This window comes from Chelonoidis abingdonii, chromosome 2 (assembly GCF_003597395.2).
Source record: "Chelonoidis abingdonii isolate Lonesome George chromosome 2, CheloAbing_2.0, whole genome shotgun sequence".
NCBI lineage: Eukaryota > Metazoa > Chordata > Testudines > Testudinidae > Chelonoidis > Chelonoidis abingdonii.
Genome location: NC_133770.1, coordinates 107,050,906 through 107,078,309, shown reverse-complemented (window position 1 = coordinate 107,078,309; position 27,404 = coordinate 107,050,906). Strand labels below are relative to the sequence as shown.

Below are 27,404 nucleotides of genomic sequence, written 5' to 3'. Positions count from 1 at the left end.
CAGGAAGAGAGAGATGTGAATAAATACTTTTATCCATTGCCTTGCCATATTTGTAACCGTTGGAATAAATAATGAATCATGAGGAAAAGAAATCAGAGGTAAGCCAAACACTAACTTTGATAAGTACTTTCCAAAACCAGCACTTGATTTAAACTTGAAGGCAATAAATTGACATCCTCTCGATTTCCCAAAAATTCTATCTTTGTCATGACAGAAAGCTTTAGTCCTCCAAGTTTGTTTCTTTCAAAATAATAATACAAATTATTAAAACATATAATCAGAAAAGTCCGCTATCTCTCCCTTTTCGATACATATTTCATATGTTCCACTATCAGTAACTTTGTCCACATCACTGACTAACATTCTAAGCTCTTGAATACCTTTAAACAAACACTAATTAAAAAACAAACAAACAAACAAACAAAACCAAGCACTGCCCCAGAAACCTGTTCTTTCTTCCCCAAACATGGAATTCTCCTTTGATGAAAAAAATGACACCTGCCTAAGGACTCCGAGGGGTAAGATTCAATCCGGTGCTATTGACAGCATTTCTCGTTATGAAAAAAAATCATTACTTTAAAATCTCCTATTTCATAACCCCACTGATCTAGAAAGGAGGAGGATTTTTCTCCCATTGGGAAGGGGAAAGTCTCATCTTTCCTTTAGCTTATGCACTTGTTTCTTAATTTGGAAGGCCCTGAGAAAATTAACTTCAAAGTCAGGAGAGCCAGAGCCTTGTACAGGTGGATTCTTGGTAACTAGACTACCTGGTTCTATAGGCAGAGAGTTTCAGCCAATACCATTACAATTAAAATAATAAAAAAGTCTAATATTTCTAATTTTTTCTGTAATATTTATGGTATATACAGAATACCTGACATTTGTGTGGGATACTTTGTATAACTCACTTATGCTTCACCATTCATCATGAATCCTGCCCTCCCAAATTCATGCCAATAATATCTTTAAATTCCATAATTATATATTTTATATATACGTATATAATGTCAGTCATCAAAGCCTATGTAGGTATAAAGACTGGAAGATCCCATAGTGTTCTGCTTCCTATTTATGCTTCACATGTGGGTTTTCCTCTTCTTTCTTTATTCAGTTGGTTGTTTCATTACATGATGGTCTTTGCAGTGCGGCACAATGCATGCACAATATCATTGCTTCGGGTTTGGCTAACCTGGAAGCTAAACTTTGAACCTCAGTCAGAACTTTCATGTTCCTCCACTGTTTTCTGTACTGATTTGGGAGTGGGAAATTGTCAGCAATATAATGTTATAAAGAGGGTTCAAAGAATAATGTAATTCTTTTGTCCCATTACCATTCCTCCTCACTGAATTGTCATGAAGGTGGCTACTGTGAGACGTCTTCCAGCTGGGAATTTATGGATTAAATACCTGTCTAAGTGCAATGGCATGAAGTATGGTAAGGCAGCAGCCTTTTCTTATCTACTTCTGCCACTTCAACTATGTGCCAGAAATGATGTTCACTGCTTTTCCTGGTATTCTTCCTTGTGACTGTTGCTACTCATGTCAGTGCCACTTCTGTGGGTTTTTCCCCTCTGAGCATTTCCGAGAACTGTGAAAGGGTTCAGTTACTCTAATGATGTGTTAAAAACAAAGCAGTTTACAGCTTATTTGATTGATGATTTTTATAGTCTTTATTTCTGGTTTTGGTGACGTAGGTATCTTTTATACATGCTTCATTAGACGGGGAAACAATTCCTTTTCAGTAGAGACTTACAGGAAATTTATCTTGGGTTTCTTCCCCTGCTAAGAACAGTAAACAGATACAGATACTGACATCATAGCTTGGGTAGGGACAGACAGCATGAATGATGAATTGTGAATCATTTGTGTCCATTCAATGGGGGACTGTGAACATGTCACATCTCACAAACTCAGCAAGGTTAGTAGTTGGATTGAAGGCCACCAGTCAGAATCGACCTTGTACAGGAAGTGAGTCTGGTGATTCAATGGATGGCACCCTTCCCTCTGAATCACTGCTGAGCCAGTAAAAGGGGCAGAGTGCTGCTGGAGGCGCTTCTTTCAGAAGAGATTTAAAAGCAAGTTCTTAATTACTGATATCATTAAATAACCTAGAGCAGCACTCTTTGTGAGAATTAACAATGTTTCACTCCAGTATTGTGACCAAATTACATGCTACGCAATTGCATTTTGCCAAACTTTAGTCACTTTGCATTCTCTTTTGGAGAAATTATCTTTCATACATTTTCCTGTACTATTGCTGTGAGCGCTTGATATATTTCCTGTTTCTGCTCAGTGTTTTAGTGGTAGGAATTAGTGTGTGTGTATGTAGTATATAATATTTATAATGTGTATACATATATCTCTATATGTAAATGTCAATCTAATACTAAATGTCCCTTGCCATTTCTGTGTGTGTACACACATATCTCGTTACATGGTAGTTTTTAAAAGCACTTGAGGAGGCTTCAGAAATAAAAAAAGATGCCATATACACGTCATTATTACCCTATAGTTCAAATGCTAGTTTACCAACAGTTTCAGTGCATATCTATTAACTTCTCTTCACCTGGGCTGGTTACTTTTTATACAGACGTGTGTACCTTTTTTATTTCTGGTTTTGCACCTTTTTAGTGGTTGAAAACTGGTACTCTTTGTGTGCCACATAAACACTTACCATAGAGTACTTGCATGACTTTTACTATTCATATTAGTTGCATTCATTTTGGAATTTGCTGTTTTCCACTGGAAAAAGGCAGAAGTGCTATAAAGACTGTAATAAAGATAAACAATGCCCTGAATTAAACCTGAAGATTTTAATAGAGCCCACTATACTTGTGAGATGAACTGGGAGCACACCTTTCTGAATGGTAGGATATTCAAGAAAGTGACTGGTGTTTGGTTTTTGAACACTAACACCAGAAAATTGCAGCTGGATTTTCCTCTACAAAATAAAGCTCTGGTTCTCCATTGTGATTGCAAGGCCACTCTAGTGTTCTGACATTTACACTCATTGACTTCAGCTGGAATTCTACACACAGCCACCTGCTTTCAGGGGCGGCTCTAGACATTTCGCCGCCCCAAGCACGGCAGCATGCTGCAGGGAGCGCTCTGCTGGTCGCCGGTCCCACCGGAGCCGCGGGACCAGCGGACCCTCTGCAGGCATGCTGCCGAAGGCTGCCTGCCTGCTGCCCTCCTGGCCACCGGCAAAGTGCCTCCCGCGGCATGCTGCCCCAAGCACGCACTTGGCGTGTTGGGGCCTGGAGCCGCCCCTGCCTGCTTTGCATGGATCACAGATAAAAATTAAACACTGAGGACCTGATTCACCATTGCGTGCAGCTTTCATAGTCATTTAGACAGGTCTAATGTGGTTGTAAAACATTGCCAGTCCAATCTGGTAGTGTTTTACACTGACTCTGCTTTGATATGTGTGCCTACTTGGGCTGCTGGAAAATGGTGAATAGCTCCTGTAGCACTCAAAATTCATGCAGCTGCAAAAATTTAAGTCAGAGTCATCAGGCTAAGTTCTTCCTTTATCCAGTGGACAGAAGAGATGGGATAGAAATATTAACAAAAACAGGACAACAAAAGCAAAACAAACCAGTGTTCCTAGGACCTCAGATAATATTAATTCATCCCTGACCATAACTATATTCAGGATTTGGATCAAAGCTGTCACAAGGTACTCTCATTTATGTAGGTGTCAAGATTTTAAATGCTTATATCTCCCCTTCAGTTTGTATTGCAAACAAGGAAACGGAGTGTCTGGCAGTGGCTTCCCGGGAAGATTCAAACTGGAAAGTCCAGCTGTTTTTTTACTTCAAGTGTGCGTGACTGAAAAAAGTGCCTTTGTGAGGGCTGCCGTCCTGCCCAAGAGATCAGGGATTGAAGTGGTGACCTCCAGAGCTAAAGTCATGAGCTGCTGCAGCTTGAGTTAAAGAACCAAAACTCTGTAATTGGGGTTGTAACAATTCATATCCTCTGTGGATCAGCTCCGAGAGGGGCCTGTAAAACACACTATCAGAGGGTACACATTAACATTTACTTTCAGGGGGAAAAGTTTTTGTTTTGTGTTTTAACCTTTTCATAGGCACTCTTTAAGGCAATTTGAAGAACTAAAGGATTTTTCTCAGACAATAAAAAGAAAAAAAAACTTTTCTGGCCTGAAAACTACATAGCATGATAAAATTTCATATGGCAAGGAGAAGTTTTACAAATTTTTGAGCATGTGAAAACAGGAAATTATAATTAAAGTCCTGTTGTAACCTTAACTATAGCTTTCATTAATATGAATGCTATAGTCTTTTCGTTTTCATTTCAGTGCTTTGTGCTGTGACTCTCAGATGATCATGCGACTGCTCTTTTATAAGAGCAGCTAAATTTTTCAAAGTGATACATTTTCAAGTTCACTGACAACTGTAAGCGATTTGCTTTGAAGATATATCAAGTCAGTTTCTACGCTAAATAATGGTTGTCCTGGAAATCTAAAACTGGAACATTCAGCTGTTCAAGTTACAGTGTGAATAAAAAATAAGCATCCTAACATTTATTTTCAGTGCTAAGAATTTTTCCTTTTCTGAGTGCCACCTCAGCAAGTGACAAATTTATAATGCTGAATAAAATGTCATGTAACTGAACCTTGTGCCATTTAAAAATTACTTTGCATGGATGCATTTTTACCTCAAAAACTCTAGTGTTCTAGGTTAATTTAGCAAAGCAAGGAGAGCTGGAAACTAGCATCCATTTTGTGCTCAGTAGTAGCTTTTAATTAGAGATGAGACTAATCTTATACCCCACATCAAAACAGTCACAAACTTTGAGAGAGTTGGATCTAAATCCAATCTTTGTGGCTTTGGGCCCATATCTACTTCTAATCAGAGCTTTGCTTCATTAAAATCAGTTGGAGGAAACTGAAAGGAAAAAAAAAATACACAACTGGCAGCCAGACTTAATGAACGAACTTTAAACAAATTGGAGTAAAGGGACTTACTGAAGAGACAGCAAATGAAGTAGGAAAAAAAAAACAGACAGAGAAATAAAAGTGAAAATGAAATTGAGACGAAAGAAAAACAAGAATAAGAATTGATGACTTTTCTAAATTATGTATTTTTCCCTCAGGAGTCTTAGCAAAATATAATGAATCAGCATTTGTTCACCATTCATTTCTCAGGCAGTGGAAGCAGTGATGTGCAACATCTAAAATGAGGTCTGATTAAGTTTCATGTAAGGGAATTCCTCTGTGAATGTCCTTTGTGTTGCCTTCACACCTGCTGAGCTAGGAGAAACATAACAGCCCCTTTCATTGCTTCAGTTAAAGCCTGTCACAAGGATGACATCATTGTTCTAACAGACATTTTAACTTAGGATCCCGGAGCCAGACTTTCAAAATGCTTGACAGATAAAAATCTGCACATCTTTAACTGATTGTGTTCAGTAACTTGCCAGAGTTGATTCATGCATACAGTAGGTTATCTGGCTTGTTTTAGGGAGTCATGTCTGTGGGCTAAAAAACCTATATTATGGTGGTTTTAGACAGAGATGGGTTTCTTGTGAAAAGTGACTTTATGCTCATCTGGTCCCTGGCTAAACTTCTCAGATACCTTAGGGGTTTGATTCTCGCTGACATGACTTCTTGGCCTCTTCTCAAATCCTCAAACAAAGAGCCCGATAGATGGCCCTAGTGTAGCGTGAGTTTTCAATTTTTTGACTAAGCAAAAAAATAAATAAATCATTAAGTGAGACTTATGAATACAGATTAACAGAACAGCCTATTATTCTGGGCTCTCTCAAGACATTTTAGTTAATTGTCACCATTGAAACAGTGTAGAATGAGAAGAAGATTGTCGGACGGAGGGGGGGTTGGGGGAAGGAGAAGGGTGGGGGTTGGAATGGAGTCACTGCTCACATCTTACTTAACTTTCAGATTAGCCTGAATGGCAAAGAGGGTTATCTCATCACTGGCATTTCTGAGCACAAAGTAGTTTAATTTTTGAGTCTATTGTAAAATGGAAAGAGAATTCTCTGATTAAACTTTAACTGACAGAAAGCACAATTTGGATTATATGGGGAAGAGGGATTTTAATTTTTGTTGGGAAAATAAGAACATTTGTGTGTAGTCAATAAGCGAAATCAAAATTAAAGCAGTGGATTTATTTTTTAAAAATGTCTCTAGCTGCAGAGCATTGTGAGGGAGGGATCTGAGCCATAAGTAAATCTGAGAAATAGCTTTCAGAATTAAAAACTACTTTCTGGTCAGTAAAGGGTCTGGGTAGTGGCTGTCCTCATATGTAACGTCTAATGCAGTATAAGTGCCTTCACTGGCTGGGGCTGCAGAACAACATCATAATCTCACTATTAGTCAATAAGAAGAATGGGAGGGTTGCATGAGTATAGAGTTCAGAACAGTGTTTTTTAGGCCTGCTCATGGTCCAGTTGAAGTCAAGTGGGAATTTTGACACTGACTCAGTATTAGAAGGATCAGGCCCGAAGGCTTCAGTCCTACAATGGGATAGACTGCTGAGTATAGTATTGTCAGTGGGATTCCACAAGTGCACAGCAGTCCACTTGAGTGCACACATTGTGGGATCGGAGACTTAGTTTGAACTCTTCAGGACCGGATACTGTGAAGAATGAGTGATTCCTGCATCCTCAATTCCTATGGAAGCTGATGGGAATCTTTCTTGAGTAAAGTTTGGCCCTTAGTGAGCAGCAGACAATTTCAGATTTTGGCTGCCTACTTAACTGGGATTTCAGTATGCTTGTTGTCCCCCCACCACACACACACACTGGAAGTACACAGCTCCCTTGTTTACTGTGACTGATGAAGGGCAAGGAAATCTGTATCAGAAGTTCTGTGATGATCCGGGGGAAAGCATGAGTTCTTGAAATTACTTGCTCATCGGTGTCACAGATTCTGTGACTATTACTTTGGTTAACTGTAAAAATCAGTAACCAGCATATATATAAACCTTTTAAAAACCTTTACTTTTTGTCACATCAGAAGCAACTGCATGGAGACTCTTTTGTACTACTTCCTGCTCCTCCTCTAGTCTCTGATACCCACAAATGCAACAAGTTGTAGAGTGTCATAATTTGGTAGCCTCTGCTACCATCCCCCATCCTAAAAAAAAAATCAGGATAAGTTAAGGCAATAGTAGCCCATTCTTGATATCCAGGGTGCCCTAGGATACATTAGTGTTTTTTCCATGAAAAATATATATTTCCACTTTCAGCCATAGCAATGATGATGAGGAAACATGGATCCGTTTTAAAAACAGAAGATTCGACTCAGGCAGGAACTAGAACAAACATTTGCAATGGCATTCTTGGCAAGAGTTCTCCTGTTTTTCATTCCCTGCCTTTAGCTAAGGCGAATAAACAGTTGTTACTCATCAATGCATTTGCTGAAGTGAACTGTGTTGTGTTTTGGATATCATCTTAGTAGTGTTTTCTGTATATCATTTGCAAACTGATTTGGAATCCTTTGAGATGAGCTGGTGTAAATGACCAAATTTTTACTAACATGGACACCTTCAGTTTTGCAAAAAGGTCCACATTTTCAAATGGTAGTACCCATATTTAGGCACCTAGATCTATATGCAGTCACCTAAATAGGTGACCTAATTTCTGGAGGTGCTGAGCATTGAAGCTCACATTGGTTGTATCTTTGAAAATCAGACCACTCTTTTGTGTCTAAATATGGATTTAGATGCCTAAACCTTGGGTACCCAAGTTTGAAAATGTCTTTCCTTTTCTGTCCTATCATTCGTGCATGTGTGCATTTGTGACAGAATTTAAAGTACAAAGTGCAAATCAAATGCAAGTGGGTTTTGCTTATGTAAGTTCTTTCACTGGACTGTGCACACACACACACAATCAGATGTAGGTGATTTAAGCATGCTGTGTTAGGGGATCCTTGGAAACTGTTGCTGTATAGGTGTAAAATATTAGTGTACTGATCCTGAGCTAACAGAAGTTCCAGTTTATCAGGCTAGACAACGTCCAGCTTGGTCTAGCTCCTACTGTCACATTTTTATTAGGGATTTCTACTTGGGTCTGGCTTTGAGATTTATTATGGGTGAATGAGTCATTTTTGGAGTTAGTCATGAGCCAAGTAGTACCAGTACTTCTAAAAATCTGTCAAAGATGAGGCATCAGAGTCTAAGCAATAATGGGCCTTAGTGCTGAAATCAAACTCCTTACATCTTTCAGTTCAATTAAGGTAAATTCTCATTAAATTCCCAAACTGCACCATCTTCCACAACCTTGCTGATATCCCACAGAATTTACTTTGGGGTCTTAGCAACTCTGTGCTGGACTGGCAGGTGCCTCCAAATCTTTCATAATCCAGGGCGTGCGAAAGGTTTGCAGTGCAGCCTGGAGTGTCTGTGTCCAGAGGAAGCCATGAGAGGATGTGAGATTTGAAGACTGCAGCTGCCTGGCTAGGACATCAAACCTGCTTTGAGACCCTTTGCTATCAGCAACTATTTGGGTGAGAGCATGCTTGTTGGGGCTTGGAGAGAAAGTAGCTAGACAACACCTCAAGGAAGAAGGAGACACATTACAATGGAACAATGGAGTTGTCAGTGGGTATAGGTCCATAGGACCAGTGAGGGAAGTGAATCACTTTAAAAAGAGAAGCTCTTCTGAAGTAAAACTAGGCCTATTGCTAAAATATAGCAATCATTCCAGTTAGATTAAGGGTGCATGTGGAAGAGTGTGGGGAGGTATGCATGAGGGATAATTGATGAGATGGGTTTGGAATAAAACTCCAGAACCAGGCATCAACCCAGTCTTTGAAAAATTTTGGCTCTAGATCTGAATATTGAAATGTGGCCCCTCTCTCTACTGTCAGACTTCAGAATGTGGGAAAGTTTGGATGTAGATCTGGACTACGTGGCAACTGGGGCCCTTTCTAGTCAATATAAATATTTCCACTGTCTACCACTTGTGTAATACGCTGCATTGTGTCACCTGAGAGCAAACATGAATAAAGGGTGCAGGGATTACCCTCTGTGACTATATAATACTGTAGGGTTAGAAATAGATTAAATCTGTCGATATATAGCAGCAGTCAGACAGAATACAGTATTCAGTGTCCAATGTAATTTCATAAATGGAGACTGCTATCATTGCAAGCAAAACCTAATCAGATTGTAAGGCTTTGTTTTACTGCTTAAGCACTACTCTGGATGGTATAGCTCTGTGTTCTGTTGAAATTAATGGACCAGTCTCCCATATCACATTTACATGAATAAAAGAACACGTTTGAATTGAATGCATTGGTGGGAAGCATTAATGGCAATTAGCATTTTAATATGAATGCTATAACATAAAACCATTGATTGCTCGACTGATAACTGAAGCATTCAAATCCAAGAGACATTCTGCACCTGTTGATCTGAAGACAATGGAAGCCCTTAGCAATTCAGCCTTGATGACAAAACAGAAGAACTACAGTGTGTGCAAACTGTTCTGAATTGAGGGCAATGTCTGCTAAGCAGCAAGACAATCCTTGACTGGAAGTAAAGTTCTAGTTTGAGTTGTGTGAGTAATGTTAATGTGAAACAAGTGTGATAGTTTATGATGTTATAGACTGAGAAGCAATAAAAAAAACCCCAACAACATAGCACATCATTGTGAAGTTCATGCTAATAAACTTTTAGTATGAATGCTATAAAAGGATTATTGGCTTAGTGTAATTAGGTTCAGGATAACTTGGCTAACAGACTTTTTGAGCATCATTTTTTTATGTTCCAATACATCTGTTAGTCTTAAAGGTGCCACAGGACTCTCTGTTACTTTTTTCTTTGTGTGTTTGCCAGCTCCCTACCTATGGCACAGTTACATATATTTCATACATACGTGATTGGATCACTTTAATAAAACAAATATGCATTTCCAAAATACACCATGTTACTCAACCTGCTACTCCTTCTCATAGTATCATCTTTGACACAGTTTCTTGTTTCCATATTTTGTTGAATTTAAAAGAGGCCTGGCGTGTGTTAGCTCCTGAATGTTAAAGTTTTGGCTGTTTGCAAAAGACTATAAAAAGAACTGCAGGAAAAGACCCACAGTGAAAAATCTAATTTCTACCAGTCTTGTGAAAAGGAAAATATTTTACAACTTCATCTCCAGTCTGTCCCTGTTTTCCAGCAAAAGGTGACTCTCTCAGGTTAAAAACAGTTTTTACTGCAAAAGCGGTTGTGGAAGTGACCATCCTCTGCCTTAGTGAAATGTGTTGGGAGATTTGAGATTTCTTCCAGGGTAGAATTTTGCCACTTTTTTATCGTGATAAATGTTGTGGTGATGGTGAACATTCACACAGCTATCAGGGGAAATCTTTTCTAGTACACACAAGGCCTAGATCAGAAATACTGAGAGAACAGTAAGTCAACATTTCTATCATTTCCTTTCTTAGTTGAAAGTGAGAAATGCAGGAACACATGACCATGGTTTTCTCAAAAAACAAAACAAACAAATTCACCAACAACAGCCACCCCAGAACAATTTGGTGATGAAGGGTATAAATGGGCCTGCAATGCATTTCTCTAACACTGGTAGCCTTTCAAAAGACTTCTTAAATATATATTTCATGTTTGAATATGGATAAAAATGTAATCTGCACCATTGTGTTGCATTCACATACAGCTGTCTTTGAAGCAGATAGATCTTTTTTTAGAAATATTTCAATAAATGGAATATTTATTTTTCTAAATTAAAGGTCATGAATATCTGAATAAATATTTGTGGCATTGTCTTTCTGATCCTTGAAGTGTTATTTCTCTGCTCTGTCTTTTTATTGTTAAATTTTAACTCCTAAAATATTTAATGACCTAACTTGTAAATTCTCAGAAAATTCATACTATGCTCAAAGAGTAAATGAAGATATACTGTATTTTTCATACACAAGAAAGTGGTTGAATACCAGTATTAAGCACAAAAATCAAATTAACTCTAAGTATGGAGTCACAAGCAGTGCTTCCACAATTTATATTCCTCCAAATATTTTGTTGCTGTCATTGCTGGGCCCTGAGGCACCAGTCAAGATCAGGTTCTCGTTGTACAAACCTACAATAAAAGAAAGTCCTTGCCCCACCTTATACTATATGTAGGGACAAAACAACAGGGAATGTAGAACATATAGGGCCAAGTCCTGAGCTTATCAACCATATTTGCAACCTCTGGAAATCAATAGGATGGGCCCTTTGAGTCATGAAAGCAGAGTTTGTCCCACAATGTATAGGACACATATTATAACACTAATACTCTCTATGTGAAACAGCCTGGTCTAGGGGGAGAGAGTACTGGGCTGGGACTCAGGAGTCTTGGGTTCCATTTCTGGATTTGCTTCTAGCCTCTTGGATGACCTTGCAGAAGTCTCTGTGGTTTGGCATCCCATCTGTAAAATGGGAGTAATAATACTGACCTCCTTTTTAAAATGCTTTGAGATCTACTGATGCAAATCCCTGTAAGAGCGGGGTATTATCAGAATGACAAGGTCTTTCTCTCTCAGGACAGGTAACAGTTGCAAGAGCCTGGAAGTCAGGGAAAGCTTGATCTGCTTGATATATATATATATTTACATTGCCTCATATTCTTTTTATTGAAAAGAATCTATGTACATTAAAAAACTCTCCATAATGACTAGAAGGCATGTACAGTTTATGCAGCTCTGTTTCTTTCTTATACTGAGAAGCTATTTATTTGAAATACGCGTAGGATCATCTTTCTTTCATTGTCCCAATTCACTGCATGTTGGCTGAGCTTTCAGCACATTCCATTATTTGTCTTCATTCTTGACAAATCTGCTCAGTTCTTAATTTACTATATTTTGGCTCATTTTCTGACAGCATGACATTCATAGCCTCCCTTCATTCATCATTGTTTGCCACGTGTCTGCTTGCCATATGTCATCTTTCTTCACTCATTTTTGCTCACAGCATGTCCTTCTAGAATTGTTCCTTTGTCTGCCTCCTTTCTGCGTGTTCGCTCAACATTCATTGATGTTTCCTCCATTCATTGGTGTTACTTGCACATTGGCTCAGCGTTCATAATTTTCTCTTCTACATCCTGTTCCCTTTGCATCCATTCAGCTTTAGTGGTCTTCATTCATCACCACTAAATTACGTAATTTGATTGACACCTCCTGGCCGTACACTGCAGAGTAATAGCATTTTGTGGTTTTAAAAATGACTTAGTGTGGCACAGAATTAGGCCTAATCAGTTTGCAAAGTTTTAAGTATCTGTAGATTAGAGCATGTTCAGTCTATGTATCCAAATGTAAGATCTATGTGTTATGTAGATTGGGATATTATTCTTAATATACAAATATTAAATAATAATTAACACCTAGAGGCTTCAATCAGGGTTGTGGCCCATGGTGCTAGAAGCTGTTCAAACAAACATGATCCTCACTACTGATTAACTTATGTGAAGGCTTCCCATGCCTCAGATGCTGCTCTTTTGTTCATGAGATCTTTCAGGAACTGAATGTTGCCCTTATTGTCAGTGTCATGGAAATAAAGTCAGAGAGGGAGGAAACCCAGAAAATGCTATGATTTTTTTAATACTACCAAAACTTTTAAAACTAGAGCAATGCAAAACCGTTTTATAGTGAAATCCAAAACCAGATATGTGTCACTTTGCTTTGGTTTGTGTTACAAGCTTATAATTCAATTCAGAAGTTTTTAAGTGTGTGAGCCTTCCCAGCAAACCTTGCATAAGCAAGGCTTTGATGAATTATGTCATGTCATGTCACTATTGTGCAGCAATGTGTGATTTCAGCATAAACCAGCTTTGTTAGTCTGTGGGAAGTATGAAGAGGATTTTTGGCCTCTTGTTACCTGTCAAGCGAGCAGACCTTAGAAGATATCACACTTGAAGTGGTTTATCACTAGGCATTTATTTAGATCTCTCAATCTGATTGCACATCCTCTAAAATTCCCTAGGTTTTTAGCTGAGAAACCAGATTTTCCCTCTTATGATGATCTGAGTAATAGTACAATCTCCTATGCTTCTGACTGGTGAACAGTATTGATACCCAACAACTGACTGATTATGGCTGATTCTGATAGAGACCAGCTGTGCCATAGCAAGCAGCCATCTTGCCTTTGAAAAATGTTGATCATGCTTAATTCTTCCCTGATGTCCCCTTAAAACTCCATAATCGATTGTATATAGCACAGAATTCATCACACAGGTGGAACTTGATGGATTCTTCTGGGGTCCTGTTTGAGTTCTGAGGTTCATTCAAAGCAAACGTCATGTGAATTTGTACATGCAACCTGCTGAACATCAAAAAAGGAACAGCATTTTAATGAACGCTTGGGAAGCAAAACTGCTGTGGTTTGGCTAGTCATTAGCTGGGATGCAAATGAGGGTAAATGGTCTGGAGCCACTGCCCTACCGGAGATCTCATGTTTTGTGCGGAATTAATCTTTAAATTCTCCCCCAGAAGCATGTCATGCTAGGCACAATATCTATACTTATCTCTCCAGTGGGCTTAAACTACAAATGCAGTATAAAGAGGCGGAGCCACTTCAGTAATATTTAGACCCAGATTTCAAATACCCAGATTTTGGGGCATTTTCAGATTTAGTATTGTGTGTTAGACTCATCAATAATGCTGTTTCTTTCTGGCTCTTTCTCTCTCTCTCTCACAAACACACACGTACGTATGTAGAAGTATGCAATGTGCAAACAGAGTTCCTTTTTCACAAGGCAAATAATTTTATGGATAAAAGTAAAGTAAAATAAATGAATACAAAAGAAGGTACAGTTTTTGGAAACATGCGTGGAAAATATCTTTTTCTGTCTGTGTCTTTTGCTTTTGCATTCTCAGGACTGATAGTGATTAAGTTAGTTTTTAAAAAGCGACCCTGTGTCTCTTAAGCATTTAAACGTTAATGTTGCAGAAACTACAGTGGAATGAACCGCAAAGTACCAACTTAGAACTGGCCATTGCACAAATACAAAAATATTTTTTCTGGAGGAGTCTTGAACTACTCATGGAAAAATTCAGTACTGTCCATCATGAGAGTTCTGATTGACTCAGAGAAAGGAATTAGTTGGCCAGCCCCAATATTGCTTTTCTTCTAATGGGTATCATTGTAATAAGAAAAATATAATTGACCAGTTAATAAAAAGTGTTTTTCTTGAAAGCTTTCTTTGCTATATCAATGTTTCAATAACACTTGCTGTTTAATGATGAACTAAAATGAATAAAAATATATATCCAGTGAATTAACAAACTTTTAATTATTTATATAATTAAGAAGCAAATTAGGGACTCCATGCTGTCATAGATAAGAATGTATTGACATGAGTAGTCCTTACAAAGTAATTGGGTCTATTTGTTTGAGTAGCTTCACATCAAAGGGAGTTTCATAATCTAGTCCTTACACAGCACGTGTGCAGAATTAAAAGTTACAATTTTGTTTTTTTAACTAAAGTAGTTGAAAATATTAGTTACTTGCCAAGACCTGGATTCAGCATTGCATGTTTGCCTGTATAGGTTAATGTCATTGTTAGTACCTAAAACAGGACAAGGAATGCTTACGAAGTGCTTAGCGTTAGCGGTATCATTAGCTGCAGCAGGAGTTGGAGAGAACCTTGAACTTGAAGTCCTGGCAGGTTTATTTAAAGAAAAAGGAAAGGAAAGAAAAAAACTTTTGTTGTCTTTTAAATCTCATCCAGGAAATGTCACACATTGGCTGTAAATAGGCAACAAGAAGCTGTGCTATGCATCTAACAGTAAATACAGTCCTCAGGACAGCAGCAATCACAGAGGGGGGGCAGCCTAAGAAAAAAAAAACCCTACCACACCGAACACTACAGCATTTCTGTGACCCAAGCCCCTTCTAACCCAGCTATACATTCAGGCCTGCATTTGAGCCTTAGTAAATATGTATGGAGAGGAAGAAAATGGTATAAGGGTCAGCTACTTCATACACTCTGTTGTAAACAGAGAGGAGTAAAAAGTGTTTCATTTTCATGGATGAAGCTGAATGCAGGTTAAGTTGAACAAGTGGAACTTTCTTGAACTCTGTGCCCTGCTCTGTCCTAGGGTTGCCAACTTTCTAATGGCACAAAACTGAACACCCCTTCCCCACCCCTTCCCCACAGCTCCACCCCTTCTCCAAGGCCCCACCCCCACTTGCTCCATCCCCTTACTCTCTGTTGCTCACTATTTCCCACCCTCACATTCACCAAGCTGGCGCAGGGTCTGACTGGGGGTGTGGGCTCTGGCGTGGGGCCAGAGAGGAGGGGTTTGAGATGCAGGAGTCAGGGGGTTGGCATGTGGGAGGAGGGAGAGTGGGGAGGGCTCCAGCTGGGAATGAAGGCTCTGGGGTGGAGCTGTGGATGAGAGGTTTGGAATGCAGGAGGGGCTCCTGGCTGGGGCTGGGATATTGTGTGGAGTGTGGGCTCTGTGTGGGAGTTTGGATATGGGAAGGGACTCCAGGCTGGGGGAGGGGGTTGGGGTTCAGGATGCGGGGTCACAGTGGTGCTTACTGCGGTTCCTGGCCAATGGGAGCTGTGGAACCAGCATTTGGGGCAGGGGCAGCATGTAGAACCTCCCTGGCTGCCCATGCGTCTAAGGCCCACAAGGACCTGGCGTACGCTTCAGGGAGCCACACGGAGCTAGGGCAGGCAAGGAACCTGCCTTAGCCTCCAGGCCCCGCTGCACCACTTACCAGACATACAACGGCCCAGTTGGCAGTGCTGACCAAGCTGCAAGGTCCCTTTTCAACCGTGCATTCTAGTTAAAAACAGATGCCTGGCAACCCTACTCTGTCCATGTGGCTGCATTGCTTCCAGGGTAATTTCCCATATTTAATGTTTTTTCCTGGAGTCTCCTCAGTAATGGTTCCTCTGGGGAACATAGGCCCCGCTGACTCCACTGACTGTGATCCAGGAAGGAGAAATACAGTGCTAAATCACAAAATGGGTTTGATCTTGTACTCCTCATTCAGAAACAACTTTCACTGAAGTCAGGTTAGCAGGAGTAAGAGGTGATAGGGTGAACAAAGAGTGTACATTTGCCTGATAGTGTTAAACCAAAGAGGTCAGAGTTTGATGTGAGACCTGGCAGTTTGGAATCATGTGAGTCAAGAAGATTTAAATAGACACTTAGATCCCACCAAATATTCTGGACCAGACTCTAATTATTTCAGGGCAGGAGAAATATGAACAAAAAAGAGCTTAATGAAGTGTCTTTAAAAGAAAATGGTCATTGTGAGGCTTAAAATGAATAAGAACAGAAACAGAGGATGGGCAAAGGGAATCCAAACTATTAAATATTTATTTCCAGGTGATTTATTGTTTATGAAAACAATGTGCTAATAAACCTGACTAGAATCAGACAGTGTGGTCCCGAGGAAGCTTCCACACATGGTTCTTACAAACTGTACATAACATTCCTGATCCTCAGCAACTCTGCTACTCAGACCTGGCCTTTCTTGAACCAAGATGACTGATGTCACTGATTGCATATTGGTGTGGTGTATCGACTGTTAGATGAGACCAGAAATCTTATTTTCAGTTGTGATTTAAGACTTTCAATTCCAGTTGCCAGGATGAAAAGCTAATGTTTTACTCACTGAATTTTAAAATGCTGTAAGTGACCCACTTCTTTTCTAATACAGTCCTCATTGACTCTACGGTGGGATCAGTCATGGATCAGCCCTTTCTCTGCCTATACTCTCCGGCATGCCTAGGGTAATGGTGGTGAACCGATGAAATGGGCTGGAGAGTAGGAGTGTTGTTTAAAGTTGGTTGTGCCCTTAACCTTCTCTTTAAGATAAATAGATTGAACTCCTTGGGTCTATGGAGATTTCCTAAACCTTTAATCATTCTTGTGGTTCTTCTGTGAACCCTCTTCAATTTATTAACATCCTTCTTGAATTGTGGTCTCTAGCAATGGTTGCACCAATGCCAAATACATAGGCAAAATAACCCCTCTACTCCTACTTGAGAGCTACCTGTTTATGTACCCCAGGATTGCATTAGCCTTTTTGGCTACAGCATTGTACAGGGAGCTCATGTTCATCTGATTATCCACTAGGATCAGGTGTACTGGACCACTGCTCTGCTCCACCACTACACCTCTGCTTTCTCCCCTTGCTCCCCTCCCAAGCTCTGCTCCTTCCTTCCCCATATACTGAAGGGGTGTTTAGTACAGATGACAGTGGAACCTCTCAGATTTTTGCCAATGGGGAGTTATCTATGCACTGGGAATTGTCCACTGGCCACTTAATGTCATTAAGTAACCTTTTCACACCAAATAATCCAGTACATTGAGTATATATATGAGAATTACATCTGATGGAGTAAATAAATTGACTGTTTCATGAGTACTAGGCCTTCAGCTCAATTTGATCTCATTAGAACACTTTATTATCCACTAACTTACAGTGCTTCAAACATGATCTATGTGGTGCGGTTGAATACATGTATTCAAAATCAAATCAGTATATTGGACTCACTAGTGACTCTCATGACTAATTTTGCAGATCACATCATAAATGCTACCTGTGAACAATGCAGAGCCTGCCAAACATTTATTTGTGGAATATTTTCAAATACAGAATACAGGTGTAATTACAGGACTGAGTTGCAAATATTTTTCAAAACTGAGATTTTCTGTATCAGTAAATACTATTCAGCGACCTCTAATAAGAATGTATTTCAGACATTGCCCCAAGTAAGCAGAGAAACATAAGCAAAGCATAGGACTGTTAGGCTTAGGGTGAGTGAGAATTCATCAGAAGCTGAGAACAAATGTATGAAGATTTGTGTTTGTGCCACTATAGCTCTTTCCCTTGACTGCTGGATATTGCTACAGAACTTGACCCATTCAGCTGATAGTTCAATACATCAGTGTATGGGCACCATAGGTTTTTTTTTTTTTTTTTTTTTTTCCTCACAGAGAAGAAAGGCAATGAATGACAATAATAATGAGCTTTCGGGGCAGACAGCAGAGAGCAGTTCGGATTAGCGTATTATTTAGGTGGATTAGTTCACAGGCACAGAGGTTTTGCTGCATAGCAAAATTAATTTACAGGCCTAGAACTAGCTTTATTGAGTTGTCTGAAGTGGTTTGATTTATAGGCTGAGGATTATGGATTAGAGTGCGCAGATCTAAGTCTCAGAAATAGCCTGTGTGGGGTTTTTTTTAGTTATTTTTAATTGACACAAAGACAGTTATAAATGTATCATCATTTTGGGAGGCCTGTGCTGCTTTAAAAGCTTCAGATTCTGGCTGTGTCCATGGGATAATGTGTTGTAATTTGTAAGAATAAGAACAATCCATTTTTTTAATACAGTATTAATTTCATAGAAAACCTGTGAAATGTGTTGGAAATCAGAACATTTTGTTTTTTTACAAAGCTGAGATGAGATTAAGCAGCTCTTCCCATCTTTTTTTTCTTGTGTATGCGGAATGAAATGCTTTTACCTTCAGATACTGTAGTTTCTGCTGGAGCTTTCAGACAAGGTCTGCTTGTTTCCCATATTGATAACTGGATTCCTAGGCATAACATCTGTTATGTACACAGATGACAATTATCAAGTCGAATTGTGCGGGATATGCTTCCCCTCCTCCCACATCCTGCAACTATTTTTGATAGTTAATTTTTCCCCCCAATTCAATTGGGACAGCAAGTAAAAAAATCTCAAAAATCTTCATGAGCTGAAAACTTTATTATTATTATTATTATTATTAAATATTATTATTTATTATTATTATTATATTTTATTATTTTATTATTATGGGTTAATCAAAATTAATGGTTTAGGTAATTTATAAACATTTCAGTTTGATTTTTACCTTTAAACTTTTTTTCAGTCTAAATAGTTAAATTTCTAAAGAAAAGGTCAATTTTTTTTAATTGGAAAAAGAGAATTTTTAATTTAGAAAACATTGAAATGAAACATTTCAACAATTTTTAAACTTTTTTCTTGACTTTATTTCAAGTCTGGACATTCGTTGAATCTGATCCTGTTTCACAATCAGTTTCAGTTTTAACAAATCGACATTTTTTGAAAAACAATTCATTGAAAAATTCCCAACCAGTTTTTGTGTCAAGTATCTGGACAAATCCTATAATATGGATAGGAAGTATGCCCTGATAGACATATGAATGAAATCAAGTCATTTATGCTGTTCACTAGGAACGTGGAGTCCAATCCTTTGAGGTACTAAGTTCCCTAAATTCCCATTAACTCTAACTGCCTTGATTTAACCTCTTTTATTTTTTGCATTCGTTCTCTTGCAGACTGCTTCACAGCAACTATCGTGGTGTGGAGGAAGGGAGAGAAATTTCCAGAGAGTGTAAGGAGGTTAAATTATTTTTGTTTTTATATTACATTAGAAGTTACTGTGCTCAACTTCCTTTTATTACCATTAGAACTGGATGCCTGAGCAGCTTCAAAACTGAAGTCAAGCCATGTGCTTGAGGTACAAATTACATAGTCTGCCTCTAGAATGATTACTATCAAATGAAGATTTGTGTCCATGAATAATCTATTTTCAATGTTCCTTTCATCATACAGATTCCATTTATGGGCAAGTTCAGTCAATATGTGACGCATAGTATCTTTTCAATTTGTGCTTCCCTGGGTCTGGTGAAAAACTTTCTTTTGTTAAAATGATTAAAACAATTTCTAACCTTCCTTGCTCAGCAAATTATTACAGCAGGACATTTTGCTGCGTAGTGGAAGCGGTAGAATCCTAGTAATCTCTTATGGATTCCAATGGTTCCCAACCTTTTGGGTTGGTTTTTACAGATGGGGAAGTAAAGCTCTGAGCTAATTGTGTTTTACCACAAGTCATAACAGAAACCTATGAGAGAGCTGTGATTAGAATTTAGATCTCTTTGGTCCAAGTCTGGAGTTGTAACCATGAGACCATCTTTCCATTCATTTTTGTGAATAATATCCCATTAATAAACCACAAATGCAGTATGTCATAGCTACTAATCTGAGACCTGGTAAGAAAATTTCTATCAAAACAAAATTCCAAAGAAATGTTAAATATATTTCACAAATGTTTTCCGTGTTCTAAATAACGTTATTTATATATATGCACATAATATGATAGTGTACAAAAGTGCCAAGGTTCTTGTCATTGTTGATTCTTCCTGTATGGATGACAGGAGGGCACATTTCAAAAAATGGAGGATTTGAAGTGCACATGCAAAAAATAGATGTCTGATTTTCATGCCCACTTACTGTAACTGTGTGTACAAAGAAGTTGATGTGTATGATGCTAGTTAGATGTTTACGTGGCTAGTTTTGCTCACTTTTGCTTAGGTCCTGCTTCTGCACTGAGATACATGCATGCAGATACACCTGTTTGTGTCATTTTGGCTCCACTCAGGCAGAAGGGTGTGCCTTAATCTCTGATCCTGTAAAGATGTACACAGGTACTAACTTGGCACACATGGGTAGTCCCACTGAAATCAATGAAACTACTTGTGTGTGAAGTGGAGCGTGTACATAAATCTTTGCAGGACCACAACCACTGTTTGAGCATTTAGTTACAGGCAGGTGGGAGGGAACAAAAATCATATACTATGTCATTTTCTTTACGTGCATGTTATTCCTCAAACATAAAAAGAAACCCATTATCTAAAAGTGTTCAAATTCGTGAGTGAAAAACAAGAACATGAGAATTTTGGCCCCAGTCTGACAAGTAGTAAATATAGACGCAGTGGACCAGTACCTAAAGCACTAGCTTGTGGTATCATGTGATTACATCAGAACTCAGCTTTGAATTTAATACACCATACATTTTTAGCCCTCCTAGATGGAAAGGAAAAACTTTAAAATGTGACCTGAGTGACAGATGTGGTAATGCCTGCCTGAGTACGCAGACAGCCTGAATCAATACCTGTAAGAGGGGTGAGCTCCCCTATTCATCTCAGTGGCTATGTCTATACTGCACACTAAGCCTGGGCTCTGACTCAGGTTTGAGCCCAACTCCCCCTCCTATCCACACACACATCAGTCTGACTCAGATCACAAACACTCAAGATGCAGGTCCTAGGACACTGGTAGTGGAATGGGCCAGAGCCCTAGTCCACTGAGACATAGGTCCAAACCATGTCATTTTGAAGTGTTGACACAGTTCAAGCTGCAGATCTGAGTCAGACAGTCTGCATAGTGCAACACGGACAGATTAGCACAGCTGGGAGACCCAGGTGCAGCAATTGTAAGCCCAGGTTTACAGTGCAGCTGTAGAAACTCAAGAGCAGACTTGGAAACACCAAGTCCTCAAGCCCAGGTCCCACAGATGCAATGCAGCGTAGATATAACTAGTAAGATGTTAGCACTGGGTCTTGATGTTATGAGGGGCCTGACAACATTATTCAAGCAGAAGACTCTGGTTGCATCAGGGTGCGGTGCAGACCTGTCCAGTCTGGAATCAACAGCACTGGCACTTAGCTACTCCTCTTCGGAATATGCCTATGCAGAGTGAGCATGACCCTCTCGCATAAAGAAGCTAAATCCTGTACTTAACGCTGCCTCCCAGTATATTACAGGATGTATTAAGCCCACACTTGTCAACCGGCTCTACATCCTCACAGGTATTGCCCCTCCTGAGAGATGCTGGGAAGTTGATAGTAGAGTAGAGCACACAAGATAATGCACAGATCTAAGATATCTGCTATATGACCAATGCTCAGTTGACTGAAGTCATGACAGAGTTTTCTTGCCACCATTAAACCGATAACATTGTCACCCAGACAAGCATTCAGTTATGGCAAACAAGAATTCAGAATGACCATGTAGTCTGTGTGCTCTGGCTCCCACCAGTCGAGCACCAACCTCCCAGTACAAATCAACCCTGGACTATATGGCACTGCCTTAATCAACTCCAGACTGGAGTTGGCCAGTCTAGAGATGTGATGATCAAGTGGGGTTACATCACTGGTCCCAATACCTAACAGTGGCAGAGAACCTCAGAATATGAAGCATCTCCTGTGATGCCATATGCTTGAGCTTGAATACTCTTCCAGTGACCTAACAGCATACAATGGCTGGGCAACCCCTTGTGCACAGATGTGGGAGGAAGCTGTGCAAGAACACAAGAAGTAGAGCAGAGCAACAATGTAGGGGGCCAAATCCACCCACCCAAGATGCACCCTGGTTGCTGGGATAAGTAGTATGTCCCCCTTTTGTCACTCCTCCTCAGGGTGGAAAAGGAAATTCTGCTGCCACTCCGGTCCAGGGGTGGGAGAGACAGAAGCCTGATACCATTGGGAGAAGGGAGAAGATTCAGATGGGGATTGGGGCCACAGGGGACCCTGTTTCATGGTATGTCCAGGACACGAGATTGCCTTAATCCACCCTTATTCACTGCTTTTTTGTGTCTTCGCTAGACACCAATATACTTTTACCTATGTATTTGCCTTTTCTACATCTAACCTATTAAAGATGTTTGACAAAATAGTCTGACAATGTTAAATGTAGCCTGACTGACTAGGACAAGCAGGCACATGAGTGAGAGACAGGTGGGATGGGTTTAAATGTCAGGCTGCAACTTTATTAATTATACATCAGACAGGGGTGCTACATTGCCCGCCCCTTGCTCTGACATACCAGGCATTTAATTGGTTCCAAAGCGGGTTACAGGGTTTTAACCACAAACCACACAATAACTGGAGGTAGACTCTCCTTGATCTACCCCACGGACTCAATTCAGTTGTGAAACCTCTCCTCCTCTCCTTCCCCCTCATAAAGGGAGTGGAGTGAGAGAGGCCACATGGCCACCAATCTGCAAAGATTTCAAGCTCCTCTCCGATTATGAGTGCAAGGTCCAGCTACTCAGACAGGTCTCATTTTACCTCTGGGAGATAATCAGAGAGTAAGAGACTTTTGAAAAGGCTGGGCTTAATTTAAATAGGCAAGGGTGGGGAGAGAGGCACAGCAGCCAATTAGCTGGCCCAAGGCCCCTTTGCCCAGACCATGGCCAAGCATAGAATCAAAAGGAGGGGAGGGTTGGAAGGCAGCCCTGTCTCCATGCCAAGCATGCATTTGGGCCTTCTCTCATTCCCTGCTCTCCAGTTGTAACAGGGTGAGGGTGGCTTGCCCTTGGGCTGGAGAGCCTGGGGCTAAGCCAGCCCTGGTTACATGATGAGCCCCATGTTAGGGGAATCAAGTTCTCTGAGGTTAAAAAGCAGCAGGAAGCTGTAGGAAGTGGGGGTTGAGAGAGTAATTGTGACTACAAGAAGAAGGAGAGCTCTTCTCTAGGTAGCAATACTTGGGAGAGACCCTGCCCAAGAAGTAGGGGAGACACTGACAGTAGACCCTCAGGGAGAAGGGGGCTTTGCCCAGATGAAACAAGTGAAAACTGTATAAGTGTGTGGTTTTGATTTGAAAGACCTTGTAGTGGACTACTGGGAGAGAGACACCGAACGAGGGTTAGGGGGCCTAGGTGCACCTGACCACGAAATAAATGGGATCCCTTCTCGCGTTTCTTTGAATAACTTAGTGAACAGTGAGTTCTTAACAGGCCACTGAAGAGACAGGATGGCCACAGATGTGGGGTGCTGTAGGGTGACCTCTCCCTCTCAAGCACCCTGTCGTGGACAATAAGCAGCCATACTGCAGCACCGGTCAAAGTACCTCACCTGCTAAAACTGATAGGAGGGTGCTGTGATCCAACGAATTAGGACACACTCCTTAGCAAATATAAATTGCTGTTAGAAAATTTAGCTCTTGAGTTTTAAATGCCAGAAAGATAGAATTTTTTAAATGGATATGATGATTTTCCCATATAATTGAAAATTTAAGGTTGGCCCCACTTTAAATTTCCATGCTGAAACCAAACTATTGAGTAAAAATAGGTCCCAGTTTGAGTAAAATCTTAATGATGCCTTAATGATAAGACTATGCATAAAGTTGCAATTTCACTTCTTTAAGCCAGTCGACTGTCTTGTGCTCACTTTAGCCAGCTACACGCTCACATACATAACAAGCCATAAAATTACCTGTTTGTTACTCCTTTTTTAACCGCTTTTTACTTTTTACTGCTTTTTTTGCCTTTCTGTTTGCCAAAGCCAACGTATGCTTTCTCTTACAATGGAAAAATACAAAAGATCAAATTACAAAAGATAAAATGTCCCCATGTAGTACTTGTACAGGCTTTTAGGGGCCAGCTAGGCAGTTCAGATTAGGCAAAATGCCCATTGCCGTATCTGAGATGAGTAATTTTTAATTGATCACCATTTTATTCCCATAGTTAAAAACCTATCAACCACATTCAGAATAAAAATAATTCTTATATATTTAGAGCATTGATTAAAAAAAAAACCCTTAACATATGCTGAATAAAAACACATCATCATTTCCTCATTGCGACATGTTTCAATGTTTGGGTACGTTTTGTATGAAATGTGGAGAAAATTGTAACTTTGTTCTCATAATTTTTTTGCTATATTAAACACAAGTTGCATTTTTCATTTCAAGACAAAAAATCTGAGTTGTGCTATGGATTTGTGACTTTTAATCATATGTCAGTCATGGCATCTGATTCTCCTTCCATTGAAGTCATTGGTAAAACTTCCATTGTCTTCAGTGGGAGCAAGAGTTGGTCCCAGGTTATGAAAAAGAAATGGATTTCAGTGGAGTTGCACTGGATTTATGCCCTTTAAATTAGAGAAGAATTTGGTTCGGTAACTTGAACACAACCAGTAGCATAATTTATTATTATTATTCAGTATTTAAATGAAAAGTTACAGAGACTTTTGCCAAATATTTCTAAAATATGCGGATATGGTCTAGCCTCTATTTTGCTCTTTCCTGTAATGTGCTTTTTGGCATCACTTGAGGGAGACAAGTTCACTTCAGGACAGGTTTAGAATGGAAGCTGTTTGATAGCTCTTTTTCCCCCTAAGATAATATTTTTGCTATGGTTCTTTGTTTCTTATATATTTATAGTTCATTTAACCAGTCACTGTGAGGTTGTGTGCATTTTCATTTGTAAGAAATCCATTGGCATTGTAGTTTGACATTCAAGTAAATGCCACTTTCTACCTGCTGAAATTTCAGTGGAAGAGTTGGATCCAACTCAAATTCCTGAGTCCTTCAAAGTAGAAGTTGGTTGAAAATGTAACTATAGTGGTGTCAGTAAGGCCTTATTCACACTGAGGATTTGTCCTGATTTCAACCATCTTGTGACAATGATTTCTGCGGTTAATGATGCATTAGGTTAAAAATATTTCTTTAATTAGATTAAAATTATGTTGCCTTTCATTTTCATTGAATGTCCCCAAGATCTTATATTATGAGAGGGAGCAAACAGGAGTACCAAGTTTTAATTTTTGTGCATATCTCTATCATGTCTCCTGAATTGTTCCTATCTTTTCATTTTCTTTTCATATGGAAGTCTTCTCAAGCTACTTATCCTTTTAAACACCCATTGCTGAGCACCTTCCATTTATACTATAACTTAGGGTATGTCCAGACTGCCTGGGGGTGATTGCGGCTTGAATGGACATATCTAAATGAACTTTAATCTAGTTAGCTCAGGTCCCAAAGCTGAGGCAGTGCGAGATTCAATCACACCTTGAGAATGCTACATAGATATACCCTTAGTAGGATTCCAAAAAATATAAATGCCTAATAAATAATGAGACTGTCCTTAGGATTTTTAATTTTTAAAGGAATATTAATTCATGTTTCAGAACAAAACTCATCAATTTACTAATTGAGTTATGAAGATACTTCCTCCATGGTCAAATTATGTTAAATTTGTCAGCTGTAGCCAATCGTGTCCCTTTGTAGCATCTGATATTAACCATCAATAGAAACAGAGACTAGATGGACTGTAATTGGCCCAGTTCTAAAATGCTCTGACAATTCTTGTATTCCAGTAAAGACAAAATCCTGGATGTAATCACATCCTAACTATGATAAAATTCATCTCCTGATTGTGTCTGTCCATTTTCTCCAGGACAGGCCAAACAAAGCCCTGGATTCAAACACCTCATTGAGCGCTCGGAAAATTCACATCTAGACAATGTGTTTCAGATGTGCATCTAATTCCAACATTCCAAATATTTATATTTGCACCACTTATAGGTACATGATTCATAAGATGCATTTTTTGTTGTAAATGAAAAAGAAAAGAAAGAGAAAGGAAAACCCTTAGAGGCACAAAGCATATCTTTCAAGAGCCTGACATTTAGCAGAATGCATTTGGTTAGCAGCAGTATGGGCTGTAGCACTGAAGTATTTGGGAAGAAGCAAAGGGCATGATGTGTTTACATGGATTGTTTCTCCAAAATAATAACTAAGTTCTTTTTTTGTTTGTTTGTTTTAAAGTGAGTATTATGGGAAATAACTTTTGTTCTTGTTTATAAAACAGCTGTTTTAAGTAAATGCTACTTCCAAGAGTGTGTGTCTGTGTGTGTGTCTGACATCTCTTGTGGCCTCTTCCCTAACATTACAGCTGCAGATGACAAAATTCTGTGAAACTAAAAAGAGTACAGAAAGTCCATGCAAAGAATGCATCAGGAAACTTGGTTCTTTTTACAGTCCCAGCCCCCATAACAAGAAAAATAAGTGTATAATGGTCATGTGCTTCCTTTTCTCTTTTGTCCTCTGGCTCTAAATTTAGAAAGTTCATTTGACATCATTTCTTTCATTTGTTTTTTTTAAGGAGGGGGATGGGGGAAGTCCACATCTGTTAAGAGGAAAGGACTTCTCTGGTTGGAGATAGTATGGGGAAACAGATTTTTCAGCTCACTTGTATTTCGCCCTAAGACCAAGTGAATCTTTTCACAAAGGGCCCAATCTTGTTCCCAGCTGAAGCCAATTAGAGATTTATCATTGATCTCAGGGAAAGTAGGACTGAGCCACTCACAATAAACCTTTAATAGATATTGTGCCCTGAATACACCATAACCAGGACTGATGATGTTATCACAGCGGTTCTCTTTCATCAGTCTGGTCTCTCTTTGGTTCTTCAATAATGCTATGATAAATTTTTCATTCACTTGATTTGCCTAATATCTTGCATTTTTGAAATTTCCTTCTAACACTGTTACAATATCTGGGTTCCCATAACATTTATTGTAATGAAACAGAAAAATTAAAGCTCTTCAGCATACATTCCTGGCTGTGTTTTCTGCAGTCTGCTAATACAAAGAGTTTTATTATAACCCTCGTGAAGAGGATGAATATGTTTGGGAGCAGGTCATGTGTACACACAACTCACAAAGTAACACAACTGAACTGACCAGCCTCTCATATAGGCACACCACCTGTGCATGCGCTCACACACTTTTTTTTAAATTCCAAGCTAAATCTGCCACATGGGATTGTTTGTTGTTTCAAACTAATGCAAACAAAAGCTTTCAGTGTAACTCATTATTGATCCATGTAATGAGACGACAT

General features: G+C 39.3%; 1 long non-coding RNA gene across 1 annotated transcript; it reads left to right on the top strand.

The window, feature by feature from the left end:
* On the top strand, positions 1-26,039 carry LOC142046206 (uncharacterized). Its single transcript, XR_012655102.1, has 3 exons — positions 1-98; positions 19,277-19,332; positions 25,960-26,039. It is a non-coding gene; the product is annotated as an uncharacterized LOC142046206 (long non-coding RNA).
* Positions 26,040-27,404: the final 1,365 nt, after the last annotated feature.